Here is a 13,581-nt window from a genome sequence, read left to right as displayed (position 1 = left end):
TTGGAAAGAAATGTCCATGCGTTTTTCATGTTTGTGTATTTGGTTCTATCATGAATTGTTCTTGCTGGTTCTGTGTGTCTGAAAGTTGTATTTGACAGCAGATATCCACTAATTGGTAATCTACTGTCAAAAAGGAGGGTAAGGATTTTAAACCTGACACGGTATTATGCGTCACCGCTCATTTATATATGCTATTGTTTTGTCTATGCTTTTTGTGCTTGATATACAGCAAGTATATCTGATGGCTTGACATGTCCGTTTTGGGCGTTTGTTTTGCATGTTTTTTGTTTTATGTTGCTGCTTATGATACTATTACAAGTTTACCTGTGTTGTGAAGGGATATACATGACGATGTGTATCCTGCAAACAGTTGGGTAGATTTGCTTTGACACTAAATTTCACAGAAAGACAGACAACACTTCATCAGTGTATGTCAAATTTGGCTTTAATGGTATTTGAAGGAAAATAAAAAAGAGATATACAGAATCAAAGTGTGTCACATGCTGTTAGTCACGTACTGCCCCTCCCCTTAAGGAACAGGCAGCCCTAAATTTATGTATCCTGAATTGGACGTAAGGATAAATTATAGATCTGTGACTTTTGCGCATGGTAACCTAATTTTTATATTACATTGGTCAGTTTTGTTCTGCTTCCTGAATAGTGTATGGCCTTGTACCATAAAGGAAACAAGGTTTAATTTTTTTCCCTGAAGAAAGGAACTGGAACATTAGCTGAGATTACCGTATATGGTTTAGCGGCCAGCGGTAGAGCTAACATTCACTCAAGTAATTTCTTGTTCTACCTATAGATTTTTCTTTCATCACTTCTCCCCTGATTGATGTTGCATCGTCCCAAGTAATTGGGGATGTTAGCTGTGTCCTAGTTCCATTTTCCCTTTTCCATATTCCTTTCACCAGTTAGCCTTCTTTTATTATTATTATTGTATTAGGTTCACACTTCCAGATTACAGTAATGTACCAGAAACCCCTATATTATGTATAATTCCCTTTTGTATGACCAGACTGTTTTTTTAAAGAATTTTCTTTAGGCCTACTTCATGTCCCTGATAATCTGTATTATGCGATTTTTCTTTTGAGATGTTCTAGATAAGGAATTTAGGAACACCTAGACTTAATCATTGAGAGAAAAAATGTGTTTACCCCATTAGACAAAGTCACTATGTGTGAGGACATCCATTTAGATAAAATTCTCATATAGTTATCTACCCTTAGATGGTAGAGGATATGCTCTCACATGGAAACCCAATTGAAGAAATTAGTGGCACTGTTTTGCTTATTGCCTTTGTCTTTGTATTCTATGAGAATGACAGTGTGTTCTAGACCAGAATTGTCTCATGGCGTATGGCCACTCCCTCGCAGATTGCAGGCCACCTGCTTGCAATCCTCTTGTTAAAAACAAACTGTTTTTGTACTAAATTGAAAGAAAATAACAAATGTGTCCCATTTCCTACGTCACTAGGTTCTGCGGGATTGTCATAATAACCTGCGGACCTTTGATGAAAAGCTAATTCCCATCAGTGACAGTCTCAGCACCCAGAAAAGCAGCAAGGCTGGACAGTGATCGCCAGAGCACCATCCATGATATCTCCAAAGCATCGTACTTGCTCCATCAGACGGCATTGGACATCACAGAACAAGTTTTCAGTGCAAAAGAGCAAAAGAGAAGGATCCTTGTTGCTTCGAGGCTTTAGTTTTTCACCTGTCATGTGCTGGTAACCTCTGACAGTAGGCAGTCCATTGAGCCCCTTGGCCTGAGTTTTGGCCACACACCCCCCTTTCCTTTGCTCCAACGGAAAGGCAGTGCACCAGAGGATCCAGGATTAGAAAAAGGCACTACATTGTGGTACCTATGATTAAATGGAAGAGCAGCCCGAGCATCCTCTGACACTGAAAAGCGAGTGTTGGAGTCTGAAAGTGTTGCTGAGTATGAAAGCCTGTTGCTCTTTCCTGATTAATAGTACTTGGGTCTGCATGAGATGATCTGTGCCCATGATCAATGGAGAGCACACTATCTGTAGTGCCTGCCGCAGAGGAGAGATATTGGTGCACTGCCTTGAGACATTGAGACTTTCAAATAAGCTGCGAGTGTTTGCCAGGAGGGCACTCCAACGGATACTGAGAAGGACCATTTTCATGAAAGACCTGAATGAAGAGGCCCATGCGGAAGAAAACAACACAAGAGGACTTGATGAACAATAGAAGTCTGCCGGAGAGGCTTGGACGGACTCTGGGTATTTCCCGTGCGATTGCATAAAATGGGTGTTAGGAGACTAATTTTTGCTGTTTTGCTGGCATTGTTTTAAAGTAGTATTCTGTTTAGTAAAAGCAGAATAAAGTCCATTCTCTGTCGAAGAGTATCCCTTTTCATCTGAGAGCATTAATAAGGATCACCACTGTTTCACCTGAACATATAATAAGTTACTGAAATGCATAGGAGCCATAGAAAATGTTACTAGATAATTTTAGGATTTGAAAGATAACTCGAGTAATAATGCCTTAGTGAAGGGAATAACGGATAATATTGACATCGATTCAGACACAGACTGAGTGATTGCCTATGTAAGGGCAAAAGGAGGGTCTGAGGTTCTGTGAATTCTGAACCAGTGGGTTCCATTTTGTGTATGGCAGCCATTTTGTGGTTGCCCTCACATAGGCCATGATTGTGGCTGAACTAGTCTTTTTGAGGACATGTACACCTTAGCTCGAGTTCATGCTGACTCCTGTTTGACCTGAGTGAACTGACCCTGTTGCCTGAAGCTGACCTTGTTAAACCAGTTCCTGCCCTTTAGCTGATCAAGATTGAGGATCAAAGCACAGGACATTGTAGAGTTTGGTATGCACACACACACCCCTTATCCTGCTTCTTATCTGTTTTCTGTTCCTTCTTTTATGGTCTGTTTATGATATGGGGTATGGTCCTTTTATTATGGGTTTGTCCGGCTTGTGTAAGAAGGAATGTTAAGCATTTTGCATGCTTGCAAAAGCTAGGACTGCCCCTTACTTGTATGCTGAAGTTTGTAACCCTAAACATATAAAAGGCCTCTGTTTTCTGTATTCCTCAGACTACCTCATTCAGTTGCTACGGCTGTGTGACGTGGCCTCACTTATTAAATTTAATAAAGATGTCTTTTCATATTTTCAGCTTCTGTGCCAAGTTCTTTTTTCTATTAGTAAGTATTCCCTGAGAATGAAGACTACAGTTCTTCAGCCAGGCAAGACAAAACACATCTCTGTGCTTTCTTTTCCTGGTAATGAGGTCAGTTCTATCTCAGAGATAAGCCAGGGACAGGTCATTGACATAAAGACAAAACCTGAACCGGTGATCCACATAATCCCTGCTGTGACAATGTCCTGTGACTCAGACCATGCTCTAGATTTAACTACTACAACTGAAGACAACCTCACTGAGAAGGAACACAATCCTGACCCCTTGTTTGCTCTTCCACCTTCAAGCATGCCACATATTGAAAAGTCAGGAAATATTACTCTATGCTCTGATGCATCTGTACCACCTTATAATGCAGAAGGATTTGAACAAATCTCTCATGGCCATGAAGTCTCCGACCTACTTCCTCTGACTAAGAGATGTGAAGTGCTAAAAAGTAAAGGAAGTCTGATCAACAGACTCTAAAATAAGCAGTATTCTTAGCCATCCCGAAGAAAGCACTTCGGTATGTTTTAATGGGCCAAGGAACTGTGAAGATTTCACTATTGACAATAGGGATGTTCAAGGGCAATCGCCATTTTCAGAATTTAAAGACTGTCATCCTTGTGCCTCTCTGCCATCAGCTTGTCTGCTTTCAGAGTCTTCAGAGTCCTCAGCCGGCCTGCTGCATCCTGAACTTCAGCCTGCAACCTTCCTGCCATCTGAGCCCGAGCCTGCAGTCTTCCTGCCATCAGTACCAGGGCCTCCAGACTACCTTCCTTCAGAGCCTGAGTCCTCAGCCGGCCTACCTACAGAACTTCAGCCTGCAGTCTGCCTGCCTACTGAGCCTCCAACCAATTTGCTTATAGAGCCGGCGCCTCCTAAAAGCCTGTTTATGGAGCCAGAGCTTCCAGGCTCCCTGCCTCCTGCACCAGAGCTTCCAGGCTCCCTGCCTCCTGGAGCAGAGCTTCCAGGCTCCCTGCCTCCTGCAGCAGAGCTTCCAGAGCTTCCAGCCTCCCTGCCTTCTGCACCAGACCTTCCAGGCTCCCTGCCTTCTGCAGCAGAGCTTCCAGGCTCCCTGCCTTCTGCAGCAGAGCTTCCAGAGCTTCCAGCCTCCCTGCCTTCTGCAGCAGACCTTCCAGGCTCCCTGCCTTCTGCAGCAGACCTTCCAGGCTCCCTGCCTTCTGCAGCAGAGCTTCCAGGCTCCCTGCCTTCTGCAGCAGAGCTTCCAGGCTCCCTGTCTTCTGCACCAGAGCTTCCAGGCTCCATGCCTTCTGCAGCAGAGCTTTCAGGCTCCCTGCCTTCTGGACTTGACTCTCTACTGTGCCAATGTTTTGACCCTGTGCTTCCAGTTTCCCAGCTTTCAGAGGTCTCAATACATATACATTCAGAGACTGAACCTCCAGCACCAGAGACAAAACTCTCAACATGTAAGCCTCCAGGGCCTGGGTCTCCTGCATACCTGCTTCCTAAGTCTCCTGCATGTGTATCTTTTGTATGTTTTTGTCCAGGGCCAGAACTTCAGGTCTGCTTCCTATCACCTCCTTCATTTTCAGCCAGTTTGTCTGACCTCTGTGCCTCCTGCCAATCCATTATCTGCTTTTGACTCTACAGTCAATCAGCCTTTGTTTTAAGAGTGCTACTCTAGCCTGTCATCATCAGGACTTCAAACACATTTAATGCAGGCTTCTATGCCCTTGGCACTGGATTTGGACTCTTCAAGTTCTACCTTCAATACTGCTGTTAATTTACAGAGTATTATCCAACTCTCCAGAACATCACAATTTACCTTCGGTCCTCTGACAGCGTGCACTGAATCTATGATGGGAATTGACTTAATTCTTAGGAGCAAAGGCTTTAGATCCAGTTCCAGACTCCTGGAGACTGTCTTTGGAGGGGGAGTACTGTCACAATTCGCTCCCTGTGTTCTCGTGTCCACCACCAGGGGGCTGAACTGTGGGACTCTCCAGTGTTCTAATATGCTTCCTGATACTACCCTGCATGCATATCTTGACTTCCAGCCATTTGGACACTATTCGGGAATTGACATCCATTCCCAATCCATGCCGGGTTTTGTGAAAGCCAGCCTGCTTAGACTTAAAGCCAGCCTACTCATGCCTGAAACTCCATTACCCAGAATTCCCTGCTCACTGCTTTGTCTCCACCCCTGCAGGCCAAGGATGGGTGGAGGAATTCAACTCACCTGTGGCTGGCTGCTGCTAGCCTGCTCACACCAGCTGCATGTGATTACTGTGAGCTCTTTTAAGCCCCAGCTCCCTTCAGGCAAACGTTGGTCATTGTAGCTGTTTACCGCTGAGACCAATCCTTGGTTCCAGAGTTCCCTGAGATTTTGCTATTCTTGTTTCCCTGAGCTTTAATTATGCCTTGTTCCTGACCTGCTGCTGTTTTCCCTGTTCCTGAATTAGCACTGCCTGCAGTGCTACCCTGACCCCATAGCCTTAGTATTCCTTGTTCCTGAACTGCAGCAGCTTCCCTTCTCCTGAATTAGCACTGCTTGCAGTGCTACCTTGTTTCCTGAGTTCCTGGGCTATAGCTATTCCCTGTACCTGAATTAGCACTGCCTGCAGTGCTACCTTGTTTCCTGAGTTCCTGAGCTATAGTTATTCTTTGTTCCTGGGCTTAGCTATTTCTTGTTCCTGATTTGCACTGCTTGCAGTGCTCTCTTGACTCCTTGTTTCCTGAGCAGTAGCTATGTCCTGTTTCCTTGAACCAGTATTGCCTGCAGTGCTACCTTGACTCCTGAGCTCTAGTAATTTCCCTGTTCCTGAACTAGCACTGCCTGCAGTGCTACCTTGACTCCTGAAGCTTTGGTAGTTCCCTGTTCCTGAACCAGCACTGTCTTCATTGCTGCCTTGACTCACTTCTTGTTCCAGCCCCAGCACTGCCTTCTCTGCTACTTTGTTTTCTTACTTCCTTAACCTGCACTATTCTAGTATACCCTTGTAGCCTCCCCTTCTGTATATCCGTTTCCAGTCCTTGCCTTGCTTCCCATTTCCTTGGTTCAAGTTCTAGTTTGCTGCCTTTCTATTCTGCTGTGTTACTTCTGTTACCTTGCATGTTTGTTACCTGCTTTCTGCCAAGTGTGCCCTGTCATTTCCTTCCTTTCCTGTTAAGCACTCCTCCTTGCTAGCTCCTTGTCTATTGTGCTTGTGTTTAGTTCTACCCCTTTGCTGTTACTGCCTTGCGTGTTCCTGTTTGATCGCCAGGATCCGTGGGCTCAGCTGACTACCTAGGTGGTGTTTCTTGTTCACTGTGAGTTTTGTCTTTGAGTTACATTTATAACATCACTATAGGTATAAGCTTCACAGACCCTGCCTTTGCATGCATATCCTACATGTGGGTATTTGCAGTCAGTATCTGTAACAGCAATTGCGGGTAAGAAACTTACTGAGCTTCAGTCTTACCATGTGGAGCTCCTGAGTGCTTTACCCCACACCCCCCTTTATAGTTAATGTTGTATTATATATATGTCTTGCACGTTCGTCCTGGGTGTAGTTAGTCTGAATACTAAATTGCCTTGTGAGTGTCCTTTCTTTTTGAGTCTTACCCATCTTGTTCACTTGTACCGGCTTCCCCTTTGGATCCCTTTTTCTCCTCTGACTCCCTGTATGATCCTAGGCAGCACTGTACTCCTCCTTTCTGTGTACGTCTTCTACCCAGTTCCCAGTTCTTGTCCAAGTCCCTGACTGTGTTCCCCACATAGTCCCGGACAGTCCCTGACACACTCTCTCTCTCTCTCTCTCTCTCTCTCTCTCTCGGTCTCTCTTTCTCTCTCTCTCTCTCTCTCTCTCTCTCTCTCTCTCTCTCTCTCTCTCTATCTCTATCTCTATCTCTGTCTGTCTCTGTCTGTCTCTGTCTGGCTCTATCTGTCTCCGTCTGTCTCTATCTATCTCTGTCTCTATCTGTCTCTCTATCTCTGTTTCTATTGGTCTGTCTCTCTCTGTCTCTCTCTGTCACTGTCTCTATCTCTCTCTGTTCTGTCTATTTCTATCTGTCTCTGTCGCTCTGTCTCTATCAGTCTCCATCTGTTTCTGTCTCTATCTGTTTCTGTCTCTGTATCTGTCCATCTCTGTATCTGTCCCTCTCTGTCTCTGTCCCTCTCTGTCCCTCTCTGTCTCTGTCCCTCTCTGTCTCTGTCCCTCTCTGTCTCTGTCCCTCTCTGTCTCTGTCCCTCTCTGTCTCTGTCCCTCTCTGTCTCTGTCCCTCTCTGTCTCTGTCCCTCTCTGTCTCTGTCCCTCTCTGTCTCTGTCCCTATCTGTCTCTGTCCCTATCTGTCTCTGTCCCTATCTGTCTCTGTCCCTATCTGTCTCTGTCCCTATCTGTCTCTGTCCCTATCTGTCTCTGTCCCTATCTGTCTTGGTCTCTATCTCTGTCTTGGCCTCTGCCTCTGCCTCTGCCTCTGCCTCTGCCTCTGCCTCTGCCTCTGCCTCTGCCTCTATCTGTCTGTGTCTGTGTCTATGTCTGTGGCTGTCTTTCTCTGTCTCTGTCTCTATCTCTATCTGACTCTATCTCTATTTCTCTCTATCTCTATCTGTTTCTGACTATCTCTGTTTGTCTCTGTCTGTCTGTCTCTGTCTCTGCCTGTCTCTGTCTTTCTCTGCCTGTCTCTGCCTGTCTCTGCCTGTCTGTCTCTGCCTCTATCTGTCTTTATCCATCTGTCTGTCTCTCTGTCTCAGTCTGTCTGTCTCCATCTGACTGTCTGTCTGTCTGTCTGTCTTGGACTGTCTCTATCTGTCTCTGTCCATCTCTGTCTGTCTGCCTGTCTCTCTCTCTCTCTCTCTGTCTCTATCTGTCTCTGTCTTTCACTGTCTGTCTCTATCTGCCCCTATGTCTGTCTCTGTCTCTTTCTGTCTGTCTCTCTCTGTATGTGTCTATCGCTATCTGTCTCTATCTGTTTCTGTCTCTATTTGTCTCTGTCTCTATCTGCATCTCTGCCCCTGCCTCAATTTGCCCCTGCCTTTATCTGTCCCTGCCTCTATCTGTCTCTACCTCTGTCAAAGTCCAAACAGTAAGCTTCCCAAAAGGCCCTTTAAAAGTCAGCTGTAAAAGCACTTACAGTTGACTTTTAAAGGGCCTTTTCTGAAGCTTTTCAATGGTTGCGTGAGGTCAGAGGATGGCAGTAAACACAGAAGCTGGCTGCAGGAGCATACGTAGCGAATACCTATTTAATACGTAATCACTACGTATGCTCCTGCGGCCATCTTCTGTGTTTACTGCTGGCCTCATAGAAACGTAGACACGGCAAGGCAAGGTCCACGGGCTGCCAATGAAGGCCTGCCGCCCCTTGCGGCCCGCAACTGTACTTTGAGTGCCACGGACATAGATTTTGAACAGGGTGGGGCTGAGGGAAGAACCTTGCGTGATGCTGCAAATGTTGGCCTTGGGTTCTAAAGTGAAGAATGGTAGGCCGATTCTCTGGGTTCATCCTGTGAGGAAGGAAGCAATCCATTCAAGGATGTCTCACCCTGGACCCCGATGTGACGGAGTATCTTGATGAGGGTGTGGTGGTAAACAATGTCTCCTTTGTTGAGGATGATACTGATGTAGTGAGTAGCAGTGCAATCTCTGTGCTGTGGTTGGCAAGGAAGGTGGTCTGGAATGTATCCAGCAGGTTGTCGGTTGGTGGCCTTCTCGAGGACTTTGGCGAGGAAGGGGAGCAGAAAGATGGGGAACTAGTTTATGAGGTCAGCGTAGGGTTTCCTGACTAAAGGTCTGGCTCCTGCGTATTTCCTTTGATCAGGGAAATTAGCCGAGGTGATGGACGCATTGAGAATGCTCCAGAGGTTGAAGAAGTGGTGGGGGAAAGGGTCAGTGGGTGTTCCGGAGTGGATAGAGTTCATGATTGTCGTGGTGTACTGGCTGGTGAACTGTTCCCATGCAGTGAACAGAGGATTGTGGGTGGTGGTGTTAGGCGCGAGGAGGCAATGGAGATCTGAAGATTAGGGTTCGAAGTTTCTGTATATGGTGTATATCTTGTAGTGGAAGTATTCCGCTAGTGCGTTGGAGAGTGTCTGGGATGGAGGGATTCTGTTCTCGGTGGCTGCATAACAGGCAAATTCTCTGACGATATTGAAGAATTCTTTGCTGTGGTTGAAGCTGTTTTACCATGAATGGTAAAAGGGTATGTGTGGCCACAGTCACCATTACCGTGATCCACACACTCCCCAGACTGCCCCCCCACACCCACTCTGGTCCTAAAACCCTACCCTTTACTAACACTACCCGACCCCCCGCCCCGTGCTGACTCTACCAATTTCCCTCCCCCTGCCCTAAGGTCTAAAAACCTGCCTCTTTACTTACACTACCCAGACCCTCCCATCCCCTGCACTGTCCCTTACAATACCCCAACCCCTTCCACTGCCCTGAAACCTACCGCGACCCCCCAGCCCTAAAAACTACCCACCTACCCATTCACATTTATTCACTAAAATGGCAGCAATAGCTGTAGTGGCATCAAAGGTTGATCCCTTTACCCATGCTTAGCTCAACAACAACTACTTATTTGCTACCCAGTGGCTAAGTGGAGGGACTGGAGCGTAGAAAATACATAAGACTTTTAAAACTCTGTTTATTTTCTGATCCTTTCACTTAGACAAGGGGCACTGAGTGCACTGCGATGAGGACCAAATGGAAAACTAGGCCAACATCTTTTACCCTTGGTAATCCCAGATTGTCACCCATCTGTGATGGGGGGTATCATCTATAATCAAGCTTGTGTGCTCAGTTTCTAACCTTAATGTATGTTATTATTCATGAATAAACAAAGTGGACAAGTCCTTTAGAGGTTTTCATGTCATAGGTCCTGACCCAAACCTTCATAATGGAGCGCAAACAACTGAAAGTTGTTTTAGGAAACCCCTCACCCACCTACCTAGTAGGTGGCATGCTTCATCATCGGTGCCCAGCTGGATCACCTAGTGCAATCTAGTAAATCTTTAAGGGATACAGAGGTACATTTTAAAACCTCATACTGATCCCGACGATGTTTTTACCTATGCCCTAGGACCCTTTCATTAAAACTTTTATAAGGACTATTCCTAGAGGCATTTTTATCACATAACTGCACTTCACTTAGCACTTCACTTTCCTTACACAAACAACTTGCTCCGCTGTAATTCAGGCTTTGAAGCATAGCTGGATTGCATTATTTTGGGGCGTCCAGCAGTAGCCCACTGGTGGCCCGCCGAGCAGCCAGTACAGTACCTGCTTGCAAGCAAATGCTGCACCACCTAACATAGTGGTAGTGGGGCGCCGCGCCGCACGGCGTACTGTATAGGTGGGTCCCGGGGCCGTCAATCTTTGTAGCGAGCGTAAAGCGCTACCAATGACGGCCCTGGGGTTCATTTTTGGCCAGCCGCGCTGCAGCATGGATACACAGTATTGCGCACACCACCACCTTCTTTTTTTTTTTTTTTTTTAAACCTTTTATTTAGCTTTTCATCAAATTACACATCACCAAATACATTTAGAATTAATTGAACAGGTATACATTAGGTCGTTTCTGAACTTCTCAATACATTGTAAGTACATCAATCATGACTATCATCGTATAGACGTATATTGTTTGGGTCCCCGCGATTTCCATATGGGATGTGGTCATTCATTCATGGCTGGTTCTACCCTCTCATTAGTTCTTACGTGATATAATTCTCAGTTGTAGACCCTATCAGTGCGGGAGTACGTCCCCTCCCTCCCCTCTGGAACCACCACCACCTTCTTAAGAGTATGGATGACAAAATTGACTTTTGTTGCCTTCTAAGACTTAAAAGACTTTGGAGTTGTATTTCCACAATCGGTCAGATTCCTCACTTGCAAGTATGACATCATATTAAGCCACTGAGGGTTCATTTCTGGCAGATTTAGTGCATAAAACAGTAGCAGGTTCAATGAAAAGAGCATATGCTGCAACTAACTTTATACAGCAACATATGCAGCATATGCTTTACAAACATTATCAAAACACTTCTAAGCCCTTTGAGTGTTTTTCTAAAAGATAATGACTGCTCCGAACTGTTAAGCAGAATGGCGTACACTTCTTATGTGACTCCACTTTCGGGCTTTGTGCAGAAGTTATCTCTTCTGGCGCTACACCGGCAGGCAGAAGGCATATATGCTTAAGACCGTTGCCACAGAATGTTTCCCTAAAAGCACTAATATCCCAACTTCCGTTGATAGGTCTCTAACTCTTTAATTAATAGCTAGATTAGTTAATTAAACTGCAGAAGAAAAACTATCTAGAACCATCTAAAACTTATAACAGAGAGCTATGTCTTTTCTTTTTCCAAGGAGCATACAACGGCAGAGAAAACCCTTACATTAGCTGGCCAGTGGTCACCTTGAGGGGGTCACCCTTGCAGATAAATCCCAACTCACAGGATCAACCTCCAAAAGCCTGACTGTGCCGGGAATATTATTGTTCCTGAGGTCCACTACTTTACTACTTGAGTGTTAAAAGAAATGTATTGTTTAGAATGCAAATCCTTATCCCCTGAAACTGTTTCGCCAGCCTCCTCTACTAAAAGATCAAACAAGAAAAAAAAATCTTTGGCAAACAGTCTAGAAATGCTACTTAGAAGAAGGCCATTACCATAGTGCCACAAAAGAACAGGAGCACCGCCATGTATTTAATTAATTTTCTAAGAAAAATGTATTTTGGGGAATTTAAACCAGTATTAGACCTGAGAAGAGCAAATATTTTTCTAGCATAAAAGACTTTCCAATTGGTTGTGCTCCACTTATTTATTACACTCATAGTTGTAGGCGATTGATTTTCATTCTTGGATCGCCAAGGTGCATATTTCTATGTTTCCATTCATACTAGCTCACAAAAATACCTTTGATTTGCTCACTGAGAAAATCATTACCAATTTATGCTATTTCTATTCAGTCTCTGCAGCTTCAAGAGTCTTCAAGATGGTATTGGCTCCTTTGATGGCTCATTTACATTTATATGTTGTTTACATTTTTCCCTACTTTGATGACTGGCTAATTTGCGCTCCCTCTGTATTAAAGGTGTAAGAGCAGACAGATGGAATGTTTTTCAAGAGTTCCATTTCCTTTTCAGAGAAACTAACACGTTTCTATCAAAAGCCATCTTATAGAGATCTCTTTGTACAGGCTCACTATAGAAGAGTACTACATATATTTGCATATGGGCATAAGTGAGATCCCTTCGCATTTCTCATTCACTGTTGGTCACTATTGGCGGGAATGTGAGAAGAAAAAACATCTAAAGTAACACTAAGTAGGTGGTTGAAGTTTGCTATAATTTCAACATGTAAAGCTGCAGGTCAAGACCACTCCATCTACTGTCAAAGAATGCTCACAGAGAGAGATAGTAGAATGTTGGGCATATTTCAAAGGCGTATCTTTAGTGAAATATATTGGTCTGCCATGCGGAAGTAATCTAACGTATTTGTTAACCATTATAGACTGGATAGTAAAGAACCAGTAAAGTGGGCAGTCCCACAAGTAAGATGCAAAAAGAACTAAGTCACTTAGAAACGTGGTACCAAAAGGGTCATCTAACATGGGAAGAAAAACAATACCTTTGTATACAACATCCAGTAATAGCTACCCTCTGCGTACATAAACGTGGATTTCCACTGAAAAGGGGACCAAGTATAGCGGACATCGACTTCATCTGCTCCCGACTTGGAGAATATATTTCTCCCAAATTCAACCTTTCATGAAAAATTTACAGTATTACATTAGAGGTGCCAAAGATGTACTACAACATTTGGAGAATCTTGGACCTTCAGGAGGACTACATCCTAACAACGATTGATGTGGTCCGTCTTCAGAAATGCTTTATCAATCCGATTGGCACACAACCTAAGAGGAATGAGATGATCATAGGGATGTTAAACGTCTGTCTCAGCCATAATTCTTTTTACATTCAATGTGGGTATATTCATACAAAAACAAGATACAGAGATGGGGGTCAAATTTGCACCCCCCTATACTTGCATACACATGGGTGAGGTAGCCAAATATTCACTCTGGGATGAACATTGCCAATACCTCAAGTGTGATCTTCTGGGGACTCTATTTAGATGACATTCTGGTGATCTGGCAGAGACCTCTTACACTGCAGGAAAAATACATAAATCAACAATCATAAAACAGTTACCTCACCCATTATGTAGATTAACTAGATGGCATGCCCTACATTAAAAATAACCAGTTAAACTAATTGCAAAGAGACAGCATCTGTCTCAATACGGCATGCTGAAAGTTGCCACCCAAAAACATCTATAACATTCAAAGGGGTGAACTCCTTTTTGCCAATATCAATTGCAGCAAACAATGAAAATATCTCAAAATCGCAAGACACATGTAAATGACTGGCAATGAGGTTACAGCCAAAACCTCCTGAATAAGACAAAAGTAGAA

This window comes from Lissotriton helveticus, chromosome 4_1 (assembly GCF_964261635.1).
Source record: "Lissotriton helveticus chromosome 4_1, aLisHel1.1, whole genome shotgun sequence".
In the NCBI taxonomy this organism is placed as follows: Eukaryota; Metazoa; Chordata; class Amphibia; order Caudata; family Salamandridae; genus Lissotriton; species Lissotriton helveticus.
The sequence above is the reverse complement of the archived record's forward strand: the minus strand, read 5'-3'. Positions refer to the sequence as shown.